This window comes from Triticum dicoccoides, chromosome 6B, assembly GCF_002162155.2.
Source record: "Triticum dicoccoides isolate Atlit2015 ecotype Zavitan chromosome 6B, WEW_v2.0, whole genome shotgun sequence".
Classification (NCBI taxonomy): domain Eukaryota; kingdom Viridiplantae; phylum Streptophyta; class Magnoliopsida; order Poales; family Poaceae; genus Triticum; species Triticum dicoccoides.
In genome coordinates, this window is record NC_041391.1 from 583,120,702 (window position 1) to 583,134,301 (window position 13,600).

A 13,600-nucleotide genomic window follows, 5' to 3' on the forward strand; every position below is an offset into this window, starting at 1 on the left:
CGTAGTTAAACAACGATTGCTACACCTGGAACTGGTTACTTCAGAAGCTACATAAAACCAAACCGTATGAATAACAACACAAGCAATTGACCAATCAAAATGATTAAATGAATCATTCCACATCAAATTTACAGACCAGCCTTTGTACATACTCCTTATCAGTGCACCAATAATTTGTACGCCCACCCGAGTTGTTCCTTTGGATGTTACCGCGACACATCGCAATACAAAATTAAGGGTGTCCTTGCCATCTCGATAAGTGCATGCATACAAGATACAACACGCATATTTGACCAACAGACACTGGCCATGAGATTTGTCGATGTTTTCACTCCGGCCATAAGATTTTTTTTTTTTTTTGGCCAAGTGACAAACCTCCATGCAGTTGTATAGATGTCCATGCAGTGTAGTCATTGCCGTGTGGATCCGGCCCCACACGTCATCCTCACTACAACACGCAGATGATCTCAACCCCCAAATGTTATACTTCCTCCGTTTTTATTTAGTTCATGTATTAGCTTTGATCAAAGTCAAACTTTGTAAACTTTGACAAAATTTCTAAACAAAAGTATTAACATACTATAATAACAAATCAATACCATTAGATTCATTATTAAATGTACTTTCACATCATATAGATTTGATATGTTAAATATTTACATTGTTTTTTATAAACTTAATCAAATTTTATGAAGTTTGACTTCAGTCAAATCTAATATGCGAACTAAATAAAAACGGAGGGAGTACCTGTATTGATTGATCGGCTGTAACTCGATTGCAGCGAGATGGGAGGGAAGGACCATGGGGTCTCTGTCCCCCGGACTGCAAACCAAAGCAACCATGAGAGCTACTCTACCTCTACGGCGCAAATATATGGGCTTGACCACAAAAAAGCTTGAGCATATACAACGTAATGCGACACAGAGGAAGATTGGTACCCTGCCGATTAATTCTATCGTGTTGCAGCTCTACAACGGCATGAACGTGGGCAATTGGACGCCGGTCAGTAACGCGCATGGGCGAGGGAGGAAGGTTTTGCATGAGTCAGGATGGTCAGACGCGGACGTGACTGCTGTTCAGATGTCCACAAAGTCCTCATGTCTATTTCTGTTTTGCGGGAAAAAGTGCGTCCGAACAGCCTTGCGGACCGATGCAGGCCCGTATTGAATGACACAACATCTCTGGACGCACGGTCCGGACGGTTCGAGAGTAGGCGTGTTGGAGATGCCCTGAGCTACACAAAGCCAACCGTATAAATAGCAACACAAGCAATTGACCTATCAAAATTAATCAATCCACAGCAGATTGCAGTATCCTGCCTGCGAAGTGCGAACCGGTCAAGTGCCCTAAATAATTTGTCCCACCCATAGACGCCATGCACCAGGACCATTGCTAAAAAATAGGAGTACATGCATGGGACCTAAAGTAGAGATTCATCCATTTCTTAGCTGGGTTTCCTTTCTCCTACCCAAGCTACAAACCTCCTGTCAGACTAGCTTCCAGATCCAGCGACATTTCCTTATCACAAGCGGGTAGGTCGAGCTGCTGTAACTTGTTCTAGTCCATGTGGATGTGGATGTGGATGGAAAAGAAGGCGGCAGGCTCCAATGCCCCCCGGGCTGCAAACCAAAGCAACCAGCGTATACAACGCACGAGCTATAATATAGCACCATGACCAGGTGATGGCTAGCTAGATTGGTACCCTGCCGGTTTATCGCGTTGCCGCTGTCGTGTTGAAGTTCACGGCGCTTCTCTGTCCTACTACTCCTATTATATGGACATTCTCTATAAAGGATCCGTCTGTTGCTTTCGTGAAAAATATACCGCATCCTTTCTCTCTGAGAAGGGGATGATTAAAGAACGGGACGACACGAGATGATGAAGTATGCAGTGTGACTTTGGGAGGCAGGTGCCTAGCGTAGGAGGCAGGCATGAAAGCCATGGAGCACCCGACGGTACGCTCTGCATCCAAGATGTCGACAGTCCATACTCGCTGGTGGCCCGATGTGCGTCATCTGCACCTTCGGAAGTTGCAACGTAACACGGTTTTGAGGCAATCGAAGCTCCACTGTCAGGGTTTGAGGCGCGGCCGGTTGACCGTGTTGCCGCTGTCGTGTTAAAGTTCATGGCGCTTCTCTGTCCTACTACTCCTATTATATGGACATTCTCTATAAAGGGTCCGTCTATTGCTTTCATGAAAAATATCCTGCATCCGTTCTCTTCGAGAAGGGGTGATTAAAGAATGGGACGGCACGAGACGATGAAGTATGCAGCGTGACTTTGGGAGGCAGGTGCCTAGCGTAGGAGACATGCATGAAAGCCATGGAGCACCCTACGCTACGCTTTGCATCCGAGACGTCGACACTCCGGGCACGCCAGTGACCCGACATGCGTCATCCGTACCTTCAAAAGGTTGCAACGTAACATGGTTTTGAGGCAGTAGAAGCTCCACTGTCGGGGTTTTAAGTGCGGCTGGTTGACCTCGTTGCCATTGTCGTATTACAGTTCATGGCGCTTCTCTGTCCTACTAGTCCTATTATATGAACATTCTGTATAAAGGCCCCGTCTGTTGCTTTCGAGAAAAATGCATCCTTACTCTCCGAGAAGGGGAAGATTAACGAATGGGATGGCACGAGACGATGAAGCATGCGACGTGACTTTGGGAGGCAGGTGCCTAGCGTAGGAGGTAGGTGTGAAACCCATGGAGCACCCGACGCTACGCTTTGCATCCAAGACGTCGACAGTCGGGCACGCCGGAGGCCCGACGTGCGTCATCCGTGCCTTCGGAAGGTTGCAACGTAACACCGTTTTGAGGTAGTAGAAGCTCCACTGTCAGGGTTTTAAGTGCGGCCGGTTTATAGCATTGCCGATGTCGTATTATAGTTCATGGCGCTTCTTTGTCGTACTACTCCTATTATATGGACATTCTCTATTAAGGGCCCGTCTGTTACTTTCGAGAAAAGCATATTGCGTCATTTCTCTCCGAGAAGGGGAGGGTTAAAGAATAGGACGGCACGACATGATGAAGTATGCATCGTGACTTTGGGAGACAAGTGCCTAGTGTAGGAGCAGGCGTGAAAGCCATGGAGCACCAGACGCTAAGCTATGCATCCGAGACGTCGACGGTCCGGGTTCGCCGGTGGCCCGGACGAACGTCATCCGTACCTTCGGAAGGCTGCAACGTAACATGGTTTTGAGGCGGTACAACTTCCACCGCGAGGGTCTCAGGGAGATCACACTCCTAGCAGAGCTCAGCTGTGAACGTCAGCATGTCAGGTAGACGAAGCTGTGAAATGTGGGATGTTGATCCATTCCTAGGCCGGCTGCTTCTCACCTGCAATAAATAGTGATCGGTTGAGACGTCGGGCATCCGGTCCGGCCGGCCGCAGGTTGGATGCCTAGGCTAGTAAATTAGTATAGTCGCGCCGGAGAACGATGACCGGCGGCGTCGCATCACCTCGGCGCTGTCCTTGCGCGTACGTGCTCCGCCACGTCCCGGCGCGTCAGGTCACGTCGGTGTTTTGCGTTTCAACGGACCTCGACGGTGAAACCAAATTTGCCGTACCGGTAGGCCGGTGCCGCTTGGATTTGCCCTGGCTGCAGCGGCGTTCGTCCTTGCGGATCAGCCATGGATTGATTACACCGAGGCTGATGAGGTCACGGGCGAACGCCGCACCCCAGGACTGGACCACGCCGCCGTCTAGAATGTGCAGGAACGACATGCACGCATGCATGTATGTGCCCGCTCCCCGAGGCGAGGCCCATTGTCGGATTGCTCGGAACGCCCCGGCCGCTTATCAGGTTAGGTTATCTGCAGCACAGGCTCGGGAGAGAGTTCTCATGGCTTAGCAAGGAAAAAACGAACTGTTATGTCTCAGTCGAGTTTATATTCCCTTGATCTTGCATGAAGATTCGTAAAAAAACTTATTTTTTCTTTTTCTTTTTTTTCTTATATACTGTATCATTTAACTGAGACTTGGTTAAGTCTTAGTCGACTGAGTTCTAGACACACCTAAAAACAAAGGTGTCGTACGGAGGAGAGCGAATGGAAACATTTGCGATTCGACGATGCAATCAACACTGGCGGAGCTACGTGTGACGAAAATGGGCCATGGCCCGCCCATCCCACAGCAAATGCAGTGTCAGATTGAAGTAAACTGGGCCATGAGAACAAAAACTAGTGATCTTCCTTTATGCCGGCCCACCCAGCTTTGGCTGTATAGCTCCGCCACTGGCAATCAATCCAGGTTATATCCACCGGGGAGGGCAGGAAACGAATTAAGAGCAACTCCAACAAGCCGACCCAAACGGACACGCACTTTGTCCGCTTTTCGTCCGCTTGCGTCAGCCAGACGGACATGCGCGTTTGCTTTTTTATTTGGGTCGGCAAGTGCGTCTAACAGGAGGCCGACCCATTTCTACCGACATGGCCGAAACTAACTTAATTAAGCATAATTATACATAAATGGCCGGTCAAAAGCCGGACAAAGTCCACTTAAACATAACTACAAAAATTAAAAACTCTAATAGACGCCAACACGCTGCCCTAGTAGACCACCTTGCCCTTGCCCTTGCCCTTGTCGTCGTCGTTGCCGCCGCCGGTGAGGTCAAAAAAGACGGGGGAGGCCCGGCACAACCGAATGCGGCTTGATAGGCCGCCAGGACAGCCTCTTCCGGCGTCAGCGACGGCGGCATAGCGGCGAGCCGGGCGCGCTCCTCCTCCTCCTCAAGCCGCAACGCCTCCTCGTCGTGGCGCAGCTGCTGCTCATATTGCACCTGCCGCTCGCGGTCGGTCCCCTCCTCGGCGAGCCAATGCTCCTTCTAGCGTTTAAGGTGAGCCGCCTCTTCTTCCGGCGTGGAGGCATAGCAGCAGGGAGGCAAGCTCACCCGCTCGCATAGCTGGCCGGTCCACGAATAGGACTCCTCCGGCCAAGTGGGGGCGGCGATGACTGCTTCCACATGGGTTTTCGCTCGCGCTCCGGATCCGGCTCAGCCTTGGGCTCGACGAGGGGCGGCACCAGCGGCGGTGGCGACACGGACAGGGGCGCCTGGACGGAATCCCCTTCCGCGAACAAAGCTGGGGCTTGCTCCAGCCCATCCCAATGGGCGTCCTCCTCGAGCCGGCTCGCCTCCATCGCGTGCTATAGGGGCTCCTCCTGGGCGGCTTGGGTACTCCGCCTCTGCCTCCTCTTCCTCCGGCTTTACCCGCAGGGGCGGCGGTGGAAGCTCGTGGTCGATGTGGTCGTCGAGGCGGCGCTCCTCCTCGTGCTCTAGCGCAAACCAGTGGGAGAGTCTGGCGCGTAGGCACGCATGACACACTGCTCTGGCGTAAGGAGCCCACGCCATTGGGAAACCTCCTCCACGTGCACCCGAGCGGACCGCAGCAACGCCGGATGGGATGCGCTGCGGGTCCATATGCCAGTCGTTCGGCAAGTTCACATCTATATACGACATGGGCTCGCGATACTGCCAGTGCCACCGTGCCTGATGGACTGAGATGTACAATCGCTCCCACTCCCGCGGTGGCGTGCCACGTCTAGCCGACAGCGATGTAGCAGGGTGCCCGTGGGAAGAGCTCGCTCCGGCGTTGAACCTCCCCTTCTTCCCTCCCTTCCCGTTGAAGATTCCCATGGCTTTGCTATGGGTTGCTGCTGGTTGGCTGGCTAGGATTTCCTGGTCACCAGCGAGGGAGCAAAGGTGGCCGGATGTGGACGGGGGGAGTGGATGAGGCTGGCCCCGCCGCACGCGTCCACTAGAAGGGACGGGCACGTGGCCCTTCCACACACTGCCAGGCGGGCCCTCGGTTGGTGGCCGCGTTAATTATAACTGCTGGGGTGGTTGGGCGGCCGGCATGGGAGGCCATGGCGGACATCGAGGGGACGCGCGGCGCGTCCGCTTCAATGCATTTCAGATACAATTTTAGGTCAAAAATAGGTCCGCGCAGATGGGAAGCACACGGTTTTTTGGAATGGGTCGACGTATTGGATCAACGTTTTTGTTCATGACAATTTAACCGGATGTGGGCGGATAAAATGGGTGCTCTAACCATGCGTGATGCGTTGCGTGGCATCGGCAAGCCACCGGCGCATCACCGCCAACAACAACCGCTAATAAACACCCCGGCCAGCTACCATACCAGTTCGATGGGTTCGTGTGATCGACGGACTACTAGCTTGTACACGCGGACGCTTTGAACACGAGGGCGGAGGTGCCGTTGGAGCCTCGGCGACGTGCCGAGCCAGCGGCGCGGCGGGAGCGGCACCTGGCACTGGCATTGGCAGGAGAGCCGCGCGCGCGTGAAACAGATGATGATTGTTCATTTACTCGCCGTGCCAAACTGCCAAACGGCGCCGTGGCGTAGACACCTGGATCCTCGCCATATCCTCCCCCGGTACCTTTGTATGCGTCGTTGTCCTTCATCTTTGGCATCACACTTTCTTCTCTCCGGCAGTGCATGCATGCTTTACATATGTTCCAGATGAGGCCGCTGTCCAGATGACGCCATGCCTAAAGCGTAGTACTACTAGGAAGCACTGTCTGTACTCCACGGCTCCTCATCGTGCATTCCGGGAAACCGATAAGCTTGTCCCAACTTCTACTACAGTAGGAAGTAGTACTGTACTCCACTGAATACCTAAACGGGTTTAAACACCGGGAAACCGATTAAAAACTAACCACGGGGATGTCGCTCGAAACCCCCGCACCCCCGCGTCGCCTCCTCTAAGGCGACTCGGGGGCCAACCCTAGCACCGCGCCGCGTTTTCCCCCTCCCCCCTCCCTCCGCCGCCGCCTGAGGGCCTCCGAGGCGCGGGTGCTCGGCCCCAATGATGGTGACGGCCGGATCTGGCGCCTCCTCTCCTTTGGAGGGCCTTGGTTCCCCGGGGCGGCGGCCTTGGCCGGTGGGCGCGGTGCAGCCGGCGGGCTGCGTCGGCGGGCTCTAGTGGGCAGCCTCCCACGGCCACGCGGGCGGCGTGGGGGCTGCGGACGCTGGCGCAGTGGCGGCTCCTCGCAATTCGTCATGGCTTTATGTAGAAGATCCGTTCCTGCTCCGATCTGTCCCGACACCGGTCATTGGCGGCTGCTTTCGGCGTCCCCTATTGCCGGTCTGGCGGATCTGGCGTGCGGGTGAGGGTCCGGGGGAAACCCCTGGCTGGCGCGGCGGCCTCCCCAAAGTCGACGCCTTTGGCGCCGATCCCCTTCCTGGAGGCTTTGGGGTGGATCCTCTCCCTTCCGCCTCCTACTCGAGCTATGGCGAAAGCTTTTGTTCCCCTGTTCTGGGCGTCGACGGCACCTTGGTGTCGTGTTCCTTCTTGAAGGCGGCGGCTGGGAACAACTCTTGGTGGCGGGCTGCTGGTGGGGTGGTGGCGGTGCGACTTCGGCCTTCTACTTGATGCTGCGCCTTGCTTCGCGGGACCAGTGGACGTTTTTTTTGGTGGAGCGGTGCTTCATCCATCCATTGATGGCGACGGATCTTGACGGCGTGGCGCAGTGCAGATTGGGAGTTCAATATGGGAGGATGGACTTGCGCACTGACGTCATGGTGGCGTCGATGGTAGAGAGACCTGGCAAGGTAGATGCAACAGTACAGCTCTGAAGATGGACTCGTGGCAGGTGGTTGCGGTGGTCTCATACCCGGCAGGCGTCCTGGTTGAGGAGTGCACTGGATTGGCAGGTGCCCAATACGAGGCATGCGTCCTGGTTGGGACCTCAGGTCTTAGATGTTTAGGTTTGGCTGCGATGTCTGTTTGGTATTAGGCCCAGGCTATCAGCGCCCCTTCATCAATTAGATAGGTGTAACGAGAGTTGTTGCTTAGACGGTGGCTTTAGTCTTGCTGTTGTATGATTTTGTAAGGTCTTGTGAGAATAATTAATAAAATGACCGTATGCATCGTCCAGATGCAAACGCCGAGGGTCATCCTCCTTTTGTAAAAAAAAAACTAACCACGTGAACTGGAATGATTGAGACTTCTGTTTGATTAAGGGGGGCAGCACACTGAGGCAAAGTGCCATAGAAAACGAGTATGCCTCTTGAGCCGGAAGAAAGGGCAAACTAAAGATGCAACGAAGCACGAATAGGCACGAATATCTTCTTAGTTAAACAACGACCATTACACCTGGAACCGGTCACTTCAGAAGCTACATAAAACCAAACAGTAGAAACCCTCCCCCCTCGAGGCCTCGACCCCCACCCCCACCCCCACCCCGTTGGTATCTTCCGGCAAGCCCTCCCCAGGTTCTCCATCGGGGCAGCTTAAGTAGGAACAGCCGGGACAAGGGGTGGGGGGAGATGGACGCCCGCTGGCGTGTGACGTACGCAGCGGACCTGGTGCACGCGTGGCAGATCTCGTTGGACAACGACGTGATCTGGCTTCGTCGCGAGGCCCTCCGGATCGTGTTGCTCGACAAGCACGGGCGCACGATGGACGCGCGCTTCCTGTGCGAAGGTGAATCGATCGAGATCGGGGGTATTCTCTCCTTCCGATGCCACTTTGCTAGGATTCATGATAGGATTCCGGCTACTGCGGTGGTGGCCGGACCCAGCGCACCTCCGCGCGGGGCTGATGGTCGCGGGCGCGTGGGTGTTGCCACGTTGGCTGCGGTACACGGGACCGACGGGCGCACGGGGGTGGCTCACCGGGTTTCTCCTGCCTAGACCGCTGGACCGGGGATCCTGGGACATGGACCGGCCCGCCATGGGATCGATGGTCGACACGTGGGGAGCGAGGGATCCGACTGCCATGGATCGGGCGACGCTAGGGTTCGCGGGGGCGAGGCAGGTACAAATAGCGTTGCCGCTCCTACCTCCCCCATTTTGGATCTCGACGAGTGCCTCTCCCACTTCTGGGACGCGCCTCCTCCGGTTAGATCTAGGGTTCGTCAGTCGTTCGGGTGGTGGGAAGGAAAAATCCATGGTGATTCTCGTTCCTTTTCTCAAGTAGCTGCCTCTCCTCCCACTTTTCCTCCACCTAAACAATCTCAACCCACCTACTCCACCAAGATGAGAGGGGATGGTTTTGGTGCGGGCCGCCATGGTCGGGGAGTCGGGCCCTTTGACCGTGGCCAGGGGCGCGGCTTCGATTCCAACGTCTGAAAGAGGAAGGTGGAGACAAGGAATTCGTCCGCACGGGCTTCTGGATCTGGCGAATCTGGATTCGGATGGGATGAAGCAGCTGACGGGAGGCAAATCGACCCCGCTCACCAGGAGAAGTGGGGCGGGGGCGATGCTGTCTGAGCTCCTTGCTAGGCGCTGCTGATGCGAGCGGGAAGCATGCTGCTCCTGCTCGGCAAGAACGCCGTGGGGGAGGGGAGGGTGCTCACCGAGCCCCTGGGAGGAACCCTACTCCACCACGTGCGCGAGATCCAAATCTGCAAACTGGTAACATCAATCCTTCTCGTGAGCCCTGTCAGATTTGCAACTTGTTGGGTCATGTTACTGCTAGATGTCCTCAAGCTATCTGCGGTAGATGTAAGAAGAAAGGGCATCTTGCCGTAGTTTGTTCTGAATTTCTCCCCTGGGAGCATGTGCCTGCGATGTGCGCTTTCCAAGGCAAGGGGCAAGGATTTCATTACATTCCTGATTTTAGTATAGAGAGACAGGCCAGAGAGAACATTTTCAATATTGTCATTACCATTGTAGAGGGCTCTGCTCCCACTAAGGATATTGAGCATGAGCTTAGTGTTTATGTGGGGCAAGGGTGGCGTTGTTCTGCCAGATTTTTTGCACCTCAGAAGTTCGTGATGAGGATGCCTAACCCTAGGGAGGTGGATCGGGCTTTGTTTGTGGAGAATGTGAGGCTCAAACAATGCCAAGTGAGTGTTAGGTTTTCCCCCTGGTCTGAGGACTTTGATTCTGATGGACTGCTGGAGGTCGCCTGGGTGAGAATTTGGGAGAATACCCATTAACAAAAGATGTGATAAGAGTGTCGCTTATGTTGGGGCCCTGGTGGGGATTACTCTGGAGGTGGATATGTCAACCATCACTCGCCCATCATCGGTCCGGGCCAAGATTGGCTGCAGGCTGGTGGATAAGATCCCCAGTTCTGCTGAGGGAGTGCTGGGGGGCCGTTTTTACAGATTCACCTATGAGGTTGAGGAGATTTTGGTCAAGAACCCTGTTGTGGAGGAGGTGAATGCGCACATTCCCAACAATGAGTCTACTAAGCATGACCAAACCCCAAAGAGGAAACGAGATGATCCTAAAGATAGTGAGAGTCGTTCTGAATCCCATAATCGTGGCAAAAGTGGCACTTCCCGCGGTGGCAAAACCTGTCGTTTGCCACCAGCTGAGAATGAGACATCTGCCTCCTCTGATAGTGAGGTAGATGGATCTTTGCTTATTGAGACATTGGCAAGAGAGCAGGGAGTGTATGATTTGGAGGATGCACATGATACCTCGAGCTGGTTGGTGCCAGTTGGCCCAGTTGTGACCAGGGGAGATGGGACACCTGGGACTGATTCCCACATGGTGCAGGTAAAAAGCAATCCTGTGGTTAGTCGCAGTTTATCTTATGCTGCAGCTGTTACTAACATTACTTAGGTTGTGGAGGTTGATGGAGAGGTGGACCCAAAGCTCAAGATTTCTGCTGATTATGTGGTACAACTCCCTTCACCTGACCGCACTGAGGAGATCATACTCACTCCATCGCTAGCCCCAGAAGGCATACATAGATTCAGCAAGTGTAACGCTCGGGGCATGCAGGAAAATATGGAAGCTAGGGCTATGAGGTTGGCTAGTGAGAAAGATGTGGCAGGTAACAAATCAAACCCAAATAAAAACTCCTTTGCGCTTTTGTCTGATAATGATTTGATGTTAAGGGCTTCTAAAATGGGGGTGAATATTCCTGACAATGATTTCACCTGCGTTGATGTGATTCGGGAATTGGAAATAGTTAGAAGGAATCTAGATGAAAAGAATAGTGTAGAGGATAATAGACAGAGTGATAATGATGATATCATTATCATCAATGGGCCCCCTGTTAACATTGAGTGGCTCGAGCAGGATGAAACTGTGAATGAACAATGTTCTGCTGGCAGATCCAATAAGAAAAAGTAATGCAGATCTGCGGTTAAGCTCTCTAGACCTGTGACTAGGAGCCAAAAGAAGAAGAACCCCAATGAGGATGATGCCTGTAACCTTACAATGCCTCCTGGTAGGGTTGCTAGGGCCCAACATCATAAAAAACGATCCAAATGAAAGGGATCATGTGGAATTGCAGGGGGGTAGGCAAGAAGGGAATGGCCACCTGCCTCTCTGATATGATTAGTGACCATTCTGTGGATTTCCTGGGTCTTCAAGAGACCATGAAAAAAAACTTTTCTCCTGGCTGTTTGAGGAGAATTGATCCTTTTAGTATCTTTAGTTGGAACTGGATTCCCTCTGTTGGGAAATTTGGGGGTATCCTGTGTGGTGTTAGAAGTGATAGTTTGGACATCGTCTCCTGTGATAAGGGCAAATACATTTTGCAGCTAGTTCTGTATGATAAGAAAAAGAAAACTAGCTGGGGTTTGCTAATAGTCTATGGATCTGCTCATGAGGAAATTAAGGAGGAATTCCTCATTGAGCTCGCCACTATGTGTGACTGTATGCATGTCCCATACATTGTGGGTGGGGACTTCAATATCCTTAGGCATCCTGGGGAGAAAAACAAGAAGATGGCTAGTCACAAATCCTCTGATATCTTCAACTCCATTATTAATACCCTGGCACTTAGAGAAATCCATATTAGTGGTGGCAAGTATACTTGGACTAATAATCAAACCCACCCCACTCTGGAGAAGCTGGATCGCATCCTGATGTCTGAGTCCTAGGAGGATTTGTTCCCTTTAGTTTCTGTCAGAAAGTTGGTCCGTGAGATTTCAGACCATAATCCCTTGTTGCTGTCCACGGGTGAGGAGGGACGTGAGACCCCGAAACCTAGAGAGTTTCGGTTCGACCTATACTGGGTGAAAGATGACAGATTCCTGCCGTTGGTCAAGAAAATTTGGTCCCGTAGGGTTTTTTCTGCTGATCCCATTGATATTCTAAACATCAAGCTTAAGAGATTTAAGTCATATTTTAAAGGGTGGGGTTCGGATAGGTTTGGTCATGATAAGAAAAGAAAGGAAGACCTCCGGATGGAATTGGAGATGTTGGAAGAAATAGAAGAGGATACTCCTCTCTCTCCTAAGCTTTATAGTAGAAAGATCGATATCTGTTTCGAACTTCATGAGCTGCTTGTCAATGAGGAGATTTTTTGGCTACAACAATCGCACGAGCGGTGGTTGCTCAAAGGGGACTTGAACACTGACTATTTCCATCGTATAGCGAATGGACGTAAACGGAAAAACACGATCCACTCCCTGAAGGTTGGTGATGTGGAAATAGAGGGCACTGATAAGCTGATTGAGCATGCCACAGAGTTCTATAAAGAACTATTCGGTCCTGCTCATGGTAATCAGTTTCATCTTGATCCTGACACCTGGGCGCCTGAGGAAAAGCTGAGTGAGGAGGATAACAATAACCTGTGTAGAGAGTTTTCGGGGGAGGAGGTTAGAGAGGCCTTGTTTGACATGGCCTCCAACAGGGCTCCAGGTCCTGATAATACCCCGGTAGAATTCTATCAGGTATGTTGGGATATAGTTAAGGAGGATATCATGGCCTTGTTTAGACACTTTCATCAAGGGACGTTGGATTTTCAGCGGTTGAATTACGGGATTATCACGCCGCTCCCGAAGCTTTCTGGGGCTGACAAAATCCAACAATTCAGACCCATATGTTTGCTTAGATGCCCCTACAAGCTCATTACAAAAGTCCTAGATCGCCGGGTGTCGATGTATGCCGACAAACTAATTAGTCCAGTCCAGAATGCTTTTGTCAAAGGGAGAAGCATCATGGATGGTGTTCTCTCGCTCCATGAGATCCTTAATTACACTCATGTGAAGAAGAGAGTTGGCGTGGTGTTGAAACTGGACTTTGAAAAGGCATATGATAAGGTTAATTGGGACTTCTTGCTAGAGTGTCATAAGATGCGGGGCTTCAATGAAACCTAGTGTGGGTGGATTAATCAGATTCTTCGAAATGGCACGGTTAGTATTAAGCTGAACAACTATGTGGGACCATATTTCCAAAGTGCCAAAGGGGTGCGGCAGGGCGACCCCCACTCTCCATTCTTGTTTAACTTGGCTGCTGAATGCCTCACGAAGATGATTAAGAATGCACAACGTAACAAGCTGCTGGTTGGCTTAGCTGCGGATTTGATCCCTGATGGAGTTGCGTTCTCCAATATGCGGATGACACTATTATCTGTCTCGAGCATGATATTGACAAGGCAGTTAACCTGAAGTTGTTGTTGTACATGTTTGAAATGATGTCAAGTTTGAAAGTTAATTTTCAAAAAAGTGAGATTTTGACTGTGGGGGGAGATGATGATGTTACTAAGCAATATGTAGATCTTTTCAATTGTGATGTTGGGAGCTTCCCCATCAAATACTTGGGTATGCCTGTTAGTTATACCACTTTGAGAAACTCTGACTAGGAATTCATTGTATGCAAATATCTGAAAAGATTTGAAGCTTGGGTGGGCAATGCTGCCTCCATGGGAGGGAGACACACCCTTCTAGA